At 42.2% G+C, this 14,948-nt stretch overlaps 1 protein-coding gene and 1 long non-coding RNA gene across 2 annotated transcripts in view; one reads left to right on the top strand and one right to left on the bottom strand.

The window, feature by feature from the left end:
• The window catches only part of LOC130368729 (ectoderm-neural cortex protein 1-like), a 71,829-nt gene that overhangs the window by 18,071 nt on the left and 38,810 nt on the right, over positions 1–14,948 (top strand). The gene's annotated exons all lie outside the window — the stretch shown is intronic.
• The window catches only part of LOC130368734 (uncharacterized), a 58,069-nt gene continuing 45,096 nt past the window's right edge, over positions 1,976–14,948 (bottom strand). Inside the window, exon 3 of the long non-coding RNA XR_008892550.1 lies at positions 1,976–3,749. This is a non-coding gene — a long non-coding RNA (uncharacterized LOC130368734). The remainder of the gene's footprint in view (positions 3,750–14,948) is intronic.

The following is a 14,948-nucleotide window of genomic DNA, read 5'->3' as shown; positions in this document are numbered from 1 at the left end:
ATGGCCCCGACATATGATCAAATCGACATATGATGGCCTCTCAGAGGCCATCACATGTCGATGTCAGCATCGACATACGATGCTTTTTTATGTTGGGGCCATCGCATTAAGTGCTATCCGGCAGATCAAAATGCTTAAGCTGCTGCCGGATAGCAGCTTAATGTTCCCCGTGTGGTGCGGTAAGTATTACTTACCCCTTCACGATGCTCCGGGGTGCCCTTCGGGTCCAGCGCTAGTCCTCCGGTGTCTTCTCGGCCCTCTCCGGTGAGGTCAATACGAAGCTGCGCACGCTGTCCCGTCATCCAATAGGAACGGCGTACGCAGCGACGTAATAACGTCGCTACGTAGGCCCAGTAAGGCCTTGCAGAAGACAGCGGAGGACCGGAGAAGACCAGGAGAGCCCAGCAGAGGACCGGAGAAGACCAGGAGAGCCCAGCGGAGGCCCGGGGACACCATCGGGATCGGCGGTGACATCATCAGGAGCGGCAGGACGTGGTCCGGAGCGGCGGGGGGCAGGCGAGTATGACTTTACTTTTTTATATTGCACAAATCCCTCAACATACGATGGATTCGACAAACGATGGCTCGTTTGGAACGAATTACCATCGTATGTTGAGGGACCACTGTGGTCGGTACTGATAACACTTCGGCCTTTCCACACACCTGAACAGTCCACAGTAGTGTTTGGAACTATGGATCCTATTCTGTTAAAACCACTGTGCTCTACCATTCGAGTGAAAGCAGTTCATTGGAATAGAAAACAGAAGAAATAAGGTGGCACTCACGGTAAGTAAGCAGAATCTTCTTTACTCGATTCGGTGCGTAAAACAAACAGCGGGGCGCTGGACAAGCAGTGCATTCAGACAACAGCTATTTCACAACGCTCCCGATGCTTCTTCAGGTTGCGCCTCCTCTGACGCGAGAGGCCTGAACTGAATTTGAAATTTACATCTAAAATTGGCCCATCAGAACTAGAGTTTCTGGACGTGCTCGTGGTGACAGAAAACGGACCGCTTCTAATGCCCTGCTTTATTTTAAAAGCTATCACCCCGAGCACGTAAAATCAGCAGTCCCTTATGGACAATTTCCATGCCTGAGACTAATTAACAGTAGGGAAAGTGATTATGAAAGACAGGCTCTAGATCTTAAAGAAAGACTTGTAAAAAGAGGATATCCAATTTCAGTTAGGCGAGCAAGTGAACAGGATAGAGATAAATTGCTAAAAGGAAAGATAAACAGGAAAAAAATGGAAAGACAAGACCCCCTACTGTAATTCTAATTTAACATCCTCTTATAACTCAGTAAATTCCCCCCGAAAATTTGTATTGTTTCTCTTTCTCCTTTCAGTTTAGCCCAATGGCAAAACAAATTAAAAAAATCCATCTATGATAACTTGTTTTTAATTAAAAATGATGCCAATTTAACAAGCTATACACAGTCTAAACCCCTGATAGCCTTTAAAAAATGTTAAAAACATCTTAGTGAGAAGTAGCTTAAAAACCAACTCAACTAAAAGTGAGAATTGGCTTCAAAGAACTATTGCTCCTGGAATGCATAGGTGCGGTTCCTGTAATTGGTGCACCTTTGCATGCCTGGAAAAAAACGTGGTGTTAGGAGGTATCCCGATCTCTTGTCAAGATGTTATATCTTGCAGAATGAAATATGTAGTGTATGCAGTGATTTGCCCCTGTAGAAGATTTCATATAGGGTGCACCATACACTCTTTAAATATAAGGTTCCGAGAACATGTTCACTCCATAAAAACAAATAAAGGTTCATCCAGACTAATTGCTTATATCATAGAGGATCATGCAGGGGATGTATTAACTATGACATTTCTAGGAATAGAACTGGTACCTGAAAGGTTCTCTGTCTACTCAGTACCCCTGGTACTAGGTCCAATTTGGCTTAAGGCTTGTACTGGCCAGGAGAGCGTCTTGTCAGGTGTGGAAAAAATACATGCACACAAGATGCCTTCTAAGTACGCTCTGTTTTACTATTTGCCAACGTTCATATATATATACCATGTTGCTTAATAGTTACAAGTCAGCAGAACACAAGAACAGGATGTACGTGCACAACAGTTAGGAATCAGCAGTTGAGAAAACGAGAAGTACGGTACGAGCCTTGCGGTTACAAAAGGCAGAATTAAGATATATCATACAGTATTACAGAATTAAGATATACATCATACAAGATTACAGAATTAAGATACACATCATACAAGATTACAGATCTGTATTATTCTATCAAGACCCTTGTATCCTTCAATCCCCTCTTAAAACCAGTTGTCACTTTAGACAACTTGGTTTTTCTTGTTTTCTATTTTCTTTTGAAAAGTCTTTATGTAGGCAGTATAGCCTTCTGCTGAGTGACGGTGAAGTAGAGGGACTTGGGTGTCTGATGAGGTGGAGAGGAGGATTTTAGTATCTGCAGCAGGTCTTGGCTTGCAGCGTTTCATACATAAGAAAATAAGTTTTATTGACACATATACTATGAGGGTAATAACAGTAATGTATATTATGAGCTGCAGAACGCCTCCTATCCACCCCCCTATGCCAGGTAGCGGGATTCAATATTGAAAAGGTATCCCCCCACCACTTATCCTTGTTGATTTCATTGTCTTTGGCATATTTGTCCCTCAATTTTGGTATGTTCTCAAGCTGGTGGTGCATCTGAATTGTTCCTGAAGTGTCTATGTAATGGCAACAAGTAGGACCTATGCAATAAGTCTTTGGGCATTTTTTTAAGTAACACCAGAGAGGTATCTGTCCTAATCTACCGCAGTAGCCCACATCTGGGTTATTACATGTTGGATCAGTAAGATGGTATTCTAACGTGTCATTGCATGGTTGGTGTCCTGTTATATTATAGCAGTCTACGTCTTGAGTAGCCTGAGGAAAGAGGGTGTTATTTGGCCACCTTGGGTCATGTAAGTACCTTTCTATCTGGCTGGGTTTAAGAAGATCAGTACTTGCGGATGTCCTGTTAAAACTAACTTTCATTCCTTCTGTGGGGATCGCTCCTAGGTCTAGTATATGTGTGACCACTCGAGTTACCCAGGAACCCCCCTTGAAAGCCAACATTTGTTGTGGTCCTAGGCCTGGGCTGCTTAAGTTTCCCTGCCACCATGGCTGCCCCAACCATCCTACTATAGGAATACCCACTGAGGTGTTTCAGTTCTTTGCATATGGTGTCTCGTGTCAGCAAACATGTCAAAACAGTCTCCCTGAAATATGAGGGCACAGGGATAGCAAAGTAGGGAATGCTTTGGTCAGACACAGGGGCATGGGTGCATATCCAACAATCCTTCGCAGTGAGGTTTTGTGCAAACATTATATGGTGTTTCAGGAACTTATTGTTTGGGTGTCTCTCTAATTCATTATGCAGAGTCACCGTGGGGTGAATCAAAGTCAATAAAGTCATTAATGCAAACATCATGATTAATGCAAACAATTAGTTTCTTCAACCATCTGCCAGAACAAGGCCAGGGCATCAGTGAGTACATCTTTCGGTAGGCTTTCAAGGTCAGGGCTGTCTGCCCCCGTTATTACCTCCTTTGGGTGATGTTGGACGAGTTTGATCCGAGAGGCGTGGATCCAAGAAAGGCTGTCTTCCGTGAGAACCGCCGTCCTCGTCACGGCAACAACTGTGGTTGGGGGTCCAAAGGTGAAGTCTCCGGGCTTCTTTCCTTTCGACAGAGTCTTAACCAGGACAGTGTCACCTTCCTGGAACTGGTATGTTGGTTCCTGTATGAGAGAAGGAGAATTACAGACAACTTTTTGTTCTACTCTATCAAGGGTTTGGATAAGGTCTGTGACATATTGTTCCCTTATCTGGTCGAGGTCCCCTTCTTCTGTTATAAGTGGTCGTTGGGCCCATGGAGTCGGGAAAGGCCTACCCATGAGAATCTCAAAAAGGGGAGAGTTTTAAAGTCTTATGGGGGGTCATTCTAATTTCTGAGAGTATGATGGGAAGGACTTGTTTCCACTTCTCAAAGGTGCTCCCTGTGGCCTACTCCGTGGAAATGAGCAATAAAACTGGGGCACTGTGTTGGGGTAGGCACTGTGTTGGGGTATGCATGGTGTCCCCTCTTTGCAGATCAATCCTGTTACAGGATTTTTCTGCAATACCAGATAACACCAATCATATTCCTCTTGCTCGGGAACAGAGGACTGGAGAGAGAAGAAGTTTCTTTTTTTTTGTGTCTTCGAGTGAAGGAGGTGTAAGAACTGGTAACATCAGTGAGACAGGTTGTTGTGTAGCAGCCAGTTTGGCGGTGTGGTCTGCTAGAGCATTGCCCTTTGAAATGTGATCAGTCCCACGTGTGTGTGTCCTGCAGTGAATGATGACTAATTGTGATGGTAGGGATGTCCGGCATCACATCATCATGAATTTTCAGGCCAACTTGTGCGCAGGGCCAGATGTAGGGGAGGCATACACCATTTTCAAGTATGGATTACTGAGGAGAATTACCTCATATCCAGAGAGCCGTTGTGTTTACATGTGTTGTGTATGTAGGCCTTTAAGGAGAAAGATAACATCATGAGAAGTGTACAAGGTAGTGTCATGTCCTAAAGTAAGGGTGGTAGCTTGTTCAACAATCATAGCACAGGCAGCAAGAGCTCGCAGACATGCCGGCATTCCCTGTACAGAGACGGGCATCACCTTTGAGAAAAAGGGCACAAGGACATAGTTTCCCTCCATGAAACTGTATCAGCACACCCGCCATGGTTTTACAATTGTCTCGTGCATACATGTGGAAAGGCAAATTGTAATCTGGGAGGCCTAGCCCTGGACTTGTCATTAAAAGCTTTGTACATGTATGAGGACCATTTGATTAGATCGGGTTTGCCTGATAGGGTAGCATCTCTATGAGCAATCGGGAATCCACTGTCTGCAGTAGTTTATCATACCCAAGAAAGATAGCATTTCCTTCTGGGCGTGCGGGGTGACCAGGCCCGCTACAGACTGAACTCTAGACTTGCTCAACTCCCTTTTCCCTTTTGGCAGAACAAAACCCAGATATTCAACCTGTTCACAACACCATCCTCAAGGCAGGCCTCCTCAGAGAAACTACACATTAACAAATCATCAACATTTTGGAGGAGAACAGAACCCTGGGGGGCGTGCCATGATTGTAAAAAGGCTTGGAGGACAATGCTGAACACAACTGGTGAATCAGCATACCCCTGGGGCATTCTACACCAGGTTAACTGTAGTCCCTCAAAGGAAAAAGCAAAAAGGAGTCTGGTCTCTTTGTCCACTGGGATCGAGAAGAAAGCATTCTTCAGATCGAGGACAGAAAAATGAGTTGCCTGTGCTTGGATTGATGACAACAGTTGGGTGACATGAGGAACTATAGGGGCAATAGGCACAATTAGTCTGTTGATGGCTCTCAGGTCTGGTACAAAACAGACAGTACCATCAGGTTTGGGGACCGGATTAATTGGAGTGCAGTAGGGAGAGACAGTATGTTCTAAGACTCAAGTTTGTAGGAAATGTTTGATCATAGGGCGGATACCTTTGATTTTTTTTCCTGTGACAAGGGGTACTGTTTTTGGTAGACCGGGAGGATGTCTGGTTTGAGTCTTGCCTTGTATGGTGTACAGTCAATGTGTCCCACATCATGGTCTCCATGTGATCAGACAATGGGGTCTACCTCACGTGGGACTTGGGTCGGGGACATAACAGGATAATGTTAGTACCCTGCAGGTGTGACTATGGGTGCGAGGTCAGACGTGACATGTAACCTGGACTGGGATGCAGTGATATGTAATTTGAGTTTACATGTGAGGTCTCTTCCCAGGAGGTTTACAGGGCATTCAGGTATGATGCGAAAGAATGGAAGGTTAAATGGTCACCCTCGGGGCATTGTATATACAGCTACTATGAACATACTCAATTTCAAACAGTTGACATTTATATACGCATATATATATATATATATATATATATATATATATATATATATCCCCTGAAAAACAAAATTACTCCAGATCCGAAGAAGAAGAAGAAGCTGTCATGCTCCCTGTAAACCCCGCCTTACTCCTCCCAAACCTCTATGTCACCAGTCACCGCCCCTTTGAGTCTGGCTTCTTGTCTTTCCCCAGTTCTGGTCAGTCACCATGAAACGTCTATTATCACATGTGTTACTGACAGTGTTACTTAACATCAAGAGACATACAAGAAACATAACATGTAACAATACCGACATTTACAAATACTTAACTTACAACACACAGGGCCCACATTCTCACCAAAGATATAAAAATAAAAGTGTACACAGCTCTCTCAAAAATTTGAAAAATAATTATCTCCAATGCGCATTGTTTATAATCCAGTAAACCATTAGCTTGATTTTAAATGCCTAAAGTAATGTTTATCAATTAAATAGTGATCACTTTTTTATTTATTTTATCTTCTTGGCCAAATTTCTTCTCTTATTACTCCTGTAATATAATCAGACAATTAATCGCATTTCCTGATACATTTAATTTTTTTCATCAACCCTGTGTTACTGTGAAGGCAAGAAATTAATGAAATATCATCAAATAGTTCAATTTAATACCACGTGAATATATTTTTCTTTTAACACCATTTTCATTACAACAAAAACAGCTTCACCAGGAAAACATTCACTGGTCATTTTCTATACACTCCTGATTCTATACACCTCACACATATTCAACATACTTTATATCATAAGAACCATCCTATAAACGCTATCATATGACCACATACACAGGGCTTTCCTAGCGATTTACCACATCACTCCATTCCATAGCATTGAACACTCATCTTCACTTCATTTATTCCAGAAGTGTCAGCTCTGCTCATCCTACATTCCTCACACTGCTTCACATGCTTTCTCCTTCACAAATCACCTGCTTTTCCACCAAAACTTTGAGTCTCTATTTCTGACAACAATTTCTAATCCTATTAAACAATTTACACAGCTCTGCATCATAACGCCAACATGCTGTGATCCTTTTCCAAAAATCAGTAACAGTTTCACCAAGTTTTTGTTTGCATGCCACAGCAATAGGCAGTGGTGATTTTTGTTTGAAAACTTGGTTGAGTTCCTCTTCTAATTCTCTCCATATACGCTCTCTACCCTTCTCGAGATTACAAATGTAGTTGTTAGAGTGGGGGTCAGGTGGTATTTATCATTGGCCCCCTCCCTTGGTTATGGGCTGGAGTCCTTCATGTATTCTGACCAACCAACTATATCATCTACCCACGGATTCACTAAGTCCCATCCTGTAGGGCTAACTCGGGCCACATAATCCTTACATGTTTCACCGGGAAGGGGAGGAGGATAGGACTTAGATGATTTGGAACCCATGTTCCGTAATTGGTGCAAAGCCTCATTCTCTGGATTTGGCTGTACTGAACTCTGAAGGCTCCGACAATTCCTCTCAACAGAGTAGGGATTCTCTGATTTAATTGCACCAATCACTGAGCATGCACGGTATCTCTGAACAAACTGTCACTTGCTTTCACCACATCCCGGGTCAACAAGTTTCCTCTAGCCGGGAGGGTGGGGCGTCTTACAGATGTTTTGAGAACCAGCAGATTATTACTATTATTATTATTATAAGTTATATGCACCTTACTCTATACATTAAAGCAATGTTAGTATACTCACGTGTCTTCTTAAGCTTAAAGGAAAAAAGGAAGTTACAAGTAAAACACTAAACAGAACTAAACAGAAATACAAGAATTTTTTTTTAAGCGTTAAGCCAAATTGAAACATGACAACCACCCTGGATTGTCAAATTACTCTTAGTTCCTCATTTCCCCAGTTCCCTGAACAGAAGTCAAATACTGTAATACTGTGTCCCAGACACGATATGAAAGTAACTCTTATACTTACTGGAATCGAGACGTGGCCAGTGCCCCCCGGGTCGACAATACCACACAAGGATATGGTTCTTACCGGTCCGGAGGATGACCCTCTCGACCCCGGACTGAGCCCCCAGCTGAAAGGTTCTCTGTCTACTCAGTACCCCTGGTACTAGGTCCAATTTGGCTTAAGGCTTGTACTGGCCAGGAGAGCGTCTTGTCAGGTGTGGAAAAAATACATGCACACAAGATGCCTTCTAAGTACGCTCTGTTTTACTATTTGCCAACGTTCATATTTATATACCATGTTGCTTAATAGTTACAAGTCAGCAGAACACAAAAACAGGATGTACGTGCACAACAGTTAGGAATCAGCAGTTGAGAAAACGAGAAGTACGGTACGAGCCTTGCGGTTACAAAAGGCAGAATTAAGATATATCATACAGTATTACAGAATTAAGATATACATCATACAAGATTACAGAATTAAGATACACATCATACAAGATTACAGATCTGTATTATTCTATCAAGACCCTTGTATCCTTCAGTACCATTGAGAGAAGGTATGGACAGACGCCGAGCCCTCCTTCAATGTGAGGCGAAGTGGATCATTCGGACCGATGCACGGGGAAACCTAGGTCTGAATGACGGCTTAGACATGAATGCGTTTGTCTAAGCCTTCCTCACTATTTGTACATTCTTAAGAATTTTTGCAGAGATCATTTTGTATATAGGTCCTACCAGGAAAGATTCTTTCTTTTTGAAATTGTTTTTAATGTTTCTACAGACTTGAAAATGTTAAAAGTGTTGTTATGTTGTTTTAATGTTCTTGCAGTGCTGTTACACCTCCCCCTCTGACGTGACAAGTGTGAGGAGGTATGTACTTGGCATCTCGTGTAAGAGGAGGTGTGACCTGAAGAAGCGCCGGGAGCAGCGTGAAATAGCTGTTGTCTTTTCCAGCGCCCCGCTGTTTGTTTTATGCACCGAACCTAATAAAGAAGATTCTATCTATTTAGAGATGCTCTGCTAAGAATCTTTGGCTGAGGAAACTGTTACAGGACAACACCTGGAAATGGGATCTAAGTACTCTTTTATTTTCACCCTTTATCATACTCCAAGAAGTGCAAGCGGACTTGTGCACCAGTCCGCTCCACAAGCATTATCCCAATGTGGATAGCGACTGGTCCAGTGGACCAGGTGAAACCGGTACATGCTTGCTCAGATACAGGCAAATGTACAATGCAGGAAGCACAGATTCAGGTCAGCAATCTGGGTCATAACAGCAATGACAGCCTAGTACAGAAATGGTATGCTCTTTATGTACATGAAGAGACCACAATACTGTTGAGGCACAATATGCTGGATGGAACAGCCTTAAATAGATAGTGCTGGTAAAATGGTTTGGGACCGATAAGTGTGCACATGGGCCCTTTAAGAATCTGCAGTTGCATGCACACATTCCGCCTATGAGTTAACGGAAAGTTGCAAGAGCATAGAGGTCAGAAAATGGAAAAAGAAGATTGGGCAGACAATTACAGAATGCCAGTGTGAGCTATCTGCCTGTATCTGCAGAGCCACCAGTAGATAAGGGGTCACAAGACGCACCAGTCCACATTACAGTAAGTCAATAGGATTCCTCAAAATAAATAGGAATCCATTTGAAAATTAATCTTTTATTCATAGAATCCATGACGCTTCTGTGAAGAGAACCTAATGATATGTGCAGAATTGCTTAAAAATTTGTATCAGCACACAGTAGCAGCCATTTTTACATCCCAAACTGCTACAAATAGAAATGCTACTGGATAGCTTTTACAGTTGTGAACAATATATAAAAAATATGCAACAAACCAGTCACATGTTTCTTCACTCAGCAGAACTTTGTCCACATATAATAAACCAGTGTATTGCCCTACTTGTCCATTACAATAATGTTGGTTAGTGTAACATTGGGCAGGGATAAGTGCAGCCCCTGATTCACCCACAGCCAAAACAATAGATCCTCAACTGGACTGCGGTTCTTAGTAAGTGCAAGGGCGTAAGAAGGTCCAAAAATAATAAAAGAACGCAGTTCAGATGTCAGAGAAGCAGGTCAGGGTACAAAGGGTTAACAGGCAATGTACAAGAAACATAACACAGGGAGTAAACACACCAACAGATAGTGGTCAAACAAGCCGGTTCCAAACCAAGATAGCAGTAAAGATACCAAATCAATAAAAACAGATAATTGTAATGTCACAAGCCAAGGCCATAATTCACAGGATTAAACAAGCAAGGAGTATACAAAAGCTAGTACAGAAGAACTTAACACAAGAAACTTGAGATACAATCTGACAGTGTATTAATGTGCAGCTGAGAAGGGTGTGGACACTGAGACCAGATGTAATTGGCTTCATGTCCAAGCCTGCTGATTAGGATGTGGAGTTGAAGAAAATCAAAATGATGACCTGATGGACAGAGGCAGGGGTGGCCAGTCAGCAAAGCCCTGCCTCCTGTGTCTAATTCAGTGAACTGAGCAGCAGAACTTCTGCAGCCTATATCAGCAACCAGAGGACCAAATTTAGTAAGTGACCCCTCTGTGGATTCCTGGTCACCCACTCTATAACCCAGTGTTTTGGGTTTAGAGTGGGTGATCAGGCTGACAGTTTTCCTTTAAGGCCCAAATGGGATGTGTACTTAAAGGGTTCCTTGAAGGACACAGCCAGGTTCATTTGCATTTTCGTTTTTAAAATGGTCACCCGTTCACTTGCACTATAACCCGATACACCGGGTTACAGTGCGGGTGAACAGGAAACCGATGGGGGGGGGTCTAGGACTGCTATACCAACCTGCAGACCAGAGCCCCAATCCTCTGAAGTTCCCCATCTTCCAGCGTTGACTTGATGGGAATTTTTGATCATTAGTTTTTATTAGGGTATACAAAATGACCAAAAATATGCAATTATGGACTTTGGAATTTTTTTACATATACACCGTGCGGTTTAATTAAATTATATTTTTATAGTTCGGACATTTACGCAATACCACATATATGTTTATGTTTATTTTTGTTTACATTTTTTTTTTTATGGGAAAAGGGCTTGATTCAAACTTTTATTAGGGAAGGGGTTAAATCACATTTATTTGCTTTTTTATACCATTTTACATGTAATCTTCTGATTGCATACACTGTTCAATGCTATGCCATAGCATAGCATTGATCAGTGTATCGGCGCTCTGCTGCTCCGGCCTGCAGAGTAGGCATGGAGCAGCAGATCACCATTTGGATGTCGAGGAGGCAGGTAGGGACCCTCCCCCCATCTGTTCGGGACGCCGCAATTTCACAGCGGTGGTCCAGAACATCCCGACTGAGTTGCAGGGAATTGTTTACTTTAATTTTAGACTTTGATCAACTTTGTCTAAGGGGTTAATGCTGATCAGTAATGTCCGGCATTAGACATGGGTCCTGGATGTTGACCATGCATCATAGAAGGGGAGCGGGACCAAGGCATACAGGTATGCCCTTGGTCCCCAAGGTGTTAAAGAGGTACTCCGTTGGAAAACATCTTATCCCCTATCCAAAGGATAAAGGATAAGATCTCTGATCGTGGGGTCCTGCCGCTGGGGACCCCCGCAATCTAATTTATTCACATTTTTTTGTTTCTTTATTTGTACTACGTTTTTTACATTTTTGGAGGGCTATTTAGGCACTTTTCCTTGACACTTTACAGAAGGTGTTCTTTCATAATCAATCTTTTGTTGATTATACAGTTCAGTGCTCTGCATATGCATAAGACTGATCGGTATAACCGACAAACTACAGGGTGGGCCATTTATATGGATACACCTTAATAAAATGGGAATGGTTGGTGATACTAACTTCCTGTTTGTGGCACATTAGTATATGTGAACGGGGGAAACTTTTCAAGATGGGTGGTGACCATTGTGGCCATTTTGAAGTCGGCCATTTTGAATCCAACTTTTGTTTTTTCACATCAAACACACATCAAACTTCTTGGGAATTTCACAAGAAAAACAATGATGTGCTTGATTTTAACGTAACTTTATTATTTCATGAGTTATTTACAAGTTGCCCATTGTGTTACAAGTTGCCCATTGCCCATTGTCAATGCAACCCTCTTCTCCCACTCTTCACACACTGATAGCAACACCGCAGGAGAAATGCTAGCACAGGCTTCCAGTATCCATAGTTTCAGGTGCTGCAGAATGGGCAAAACAAAAATTGGAACAGGACCCTCAGTTTACGCAGATTTTGTTCAGTGATGAGGCAAACTTTTATGTGAATGGTGAAGTTAACAAACAAAACCACCGCTATTGGTCTGACACTAGCCCACATTGGATAGATCCCTCCAAGACTGTTGGAACACAAAAATTGATGGTATGGTGTGGTATATGGGGTACAAAGATAGTGGGACCATTCTTCATCAACCTCAAGGCCACTGGATATGCAAAATTGCTACATGATGATGTGTTCCCCTCTTTATACACTGAAGCTGGCACGCTCCCTGAGTTTTCCCAGCAAGATGGTGCACGTCCACATTATGGGTGTCAGGTCCGAGCATTCCTAGATGAACATTTCCTGGAAAGTGGATTGGTCGTCGTGGGCCAGTTGAATGGCCCCAAGGTCTCCCGATGTGACCCCCTTAGACTTTTATCTTTGGGGTCCTCTGAAGGCAATTGTCTATGCTGTGAAGATACGAGATGTGCAGCACCCGAAACTACGGATACTGGAAGCCTGTGCTAGCATTTCTCCTGCCGTGTTGCTATCAGTGTGTGAAGAGTGGGAGAAGAGGGTTGCATTGACCATACAACACAATGGGCAGCACATTGAACACATTTTATAAGTGGTCAGAAACTTGTAAATAACTCATGAAAGAATAAAGCTACGTTAAAAACAAGCACATCATTGTTTTTCTTGTGAAATTCCCAATAAGTTTGACCCTCTTCCTATTGAAAAAACAAAAGTTGGATTAAAAATGGCCGACTTCAAAATGGCCACCATGGTCACCACCCATCTTGAAAAGTTTCCCCCCCCCCCCACATATACTAATGTGCCACAAACAGGAAGTTAATATCACCAACCATTCCCATTTAATTAAGGTGTATCCAAATAAATGACCCACCCTGTACTTCTCTGGTCTGCCAGAAGGCAGAAAAGAAAAGAAGATTTTCTAAGAGTTGCAGGAGGCAGTTGAGGAGACCTCTGGCTGTAATCTTGGCTCATACAAAGCACACACAATGCTTCAAGTTAATCATGGCATGAAGGGTTAATGGCAGGCATCAGTGTGATCGTCATTACTGGCATTTTCCCTGCTGCTCATAGCAGCCCATACCCGCCATGCATAAATAGAGTGCAGCTTCTGTTCACATACAGGATGCAAATGTGCTGGTGTGGGAAATACAAGGGCATCAGGATGTACATTTACGTCCATAGTTCTTAAGGAGTTAATATGTTAAAAATGTTTAAATTCTTTTAATGTGTAAGGCATCATTTTACATTATGCTTTCACAATTTATAACCAAAGCTACAACTGTAATGAGGTTAACAACAATAAAACTGTTGGAGCTTTCAGGAAAATGGGTACAATTTAGGCTGTGCCCAACCTCTCTTCGGTAGACAGCTAGTCAGGAAGTTAGTCTTAAATGGGCACTGTCACTTTAAAAAACGTTTGACATGTTGTAGAGACATGTCAAAGGTTTGGATCAGTAAGGGTCTGAATGTTCACACCCTGACTTATCACTAGTGTACTTGCACTATCAGAATCATTAATTAGGCCTAGATATATAAAACTAAACTTTAATAAATGACAAATAAATTTAGACATAGAGACATATAAATATTTTCAAAAACAGTACAACATTGTGTCTTTCAACCAAATAAGGGACACAAATCACAGGTAGGGTAGGGAAGGGGTAAAGGGTACAGGTGAACCCCTACTCAATAAAGAGCCCTACCTAGTCTGATGTCCTTGCCCTCACTAGTCAATAAGTGTGGACAGGGGTTGGGTAATATGAACATTCCTTTATAAAGAATTCATCAACACAACAGGTTTGTATAGCATCTCGTGCTCCCTTTCCAACGCGTTTCTCCCTTAGCAAATGACTAGGGTTCATCAGGGAATGGAGGAGAAATTTTTTTAAATCATATAAATATCAAGAATCGCAGATAATGTACCGTAGTAGAGTTAAATCAAATAATGCTAAGACACAGTTGAGTGGGTCACGACTGTCAAAAGATAATAACAGTCAAGCCTACAAGCTGAGTTCATTAAGCAAATGTGTATAAATCAGTCCATTATTTGATAAGAACGGCCCCTTCCAAAGCGATACCAGCTTAGGGCCGAAGAAAACTGTAACAAAAACAGAAAAATATATATACCAATCAGGTTACTGTTGAAGATTCTCACATATAGGCATATACAAAAAAGAAAAAAGATCAAGTACCTCTGTATTAAGTTCACAATGGAACAACAGAAAAGCGAGATGATCCCAGTATAGTTCAGACAGAGCTAAATTAATAGGATATAGATGATCCCAAAAGCTGTAGAGATAAGATCCACCATTTATCAAAAAATATATATATATAGAGCAGTGTGACATAGTCCCTACACATGTGCGAAGAAAATAAGAAATGATAAAAGATAGCATACCAGGTTCAATTCAGGACCTAGACACGCAATCGGAAGATGGTACAGTCCTACAGATTTGACAGTGTTGGCCCATCCTGATGCAAGCCAAAGTACGTCCCTTCTCATACAGTAATTACTGTGAAGGACAATAAGAGCCAAATAACAACATCGCTCCCAACAATGTGTACAACAAGCCAAATTAAGCGTGCAAGCCTGGTCTAGGAGTCTTACCCTGATAGTAAAGTCCCATAGATGGAGCCGTGGTCAGAAAGTAAGACTATGTGTCCCTGTTCATTCGACTCAATGGCCTTCCTAACAATCAAGGATATCAAAGTCAGGCTAAATAAAAGTGCCAACAAAACGGTCAAATCATATGAAACACCAATGTGGACAACTTACCCCGCCCAGAAAGCTCAGACGCATGGACCCACAAGATGTGCGTGTCTAACCTGAGTCCCGCGCCCTTTT

Source organism: Hyla sarda, chromosome 1, assembly GCF_029499605.1.
Source record: "Hyla sarda isolate aHylSar1 chromosome 1, aHylSar1.hap1, whole genome shotgun sequence".
Classification (NCBI taxonomy): Eukaryota; Metazoa; Chordata; class Amphibia; order Anura; family Hylidae; genus Hyla; species Hyla sarda.
This window is presented reverse-complemented; position numbering and strand designations above follow the sequence as displayed.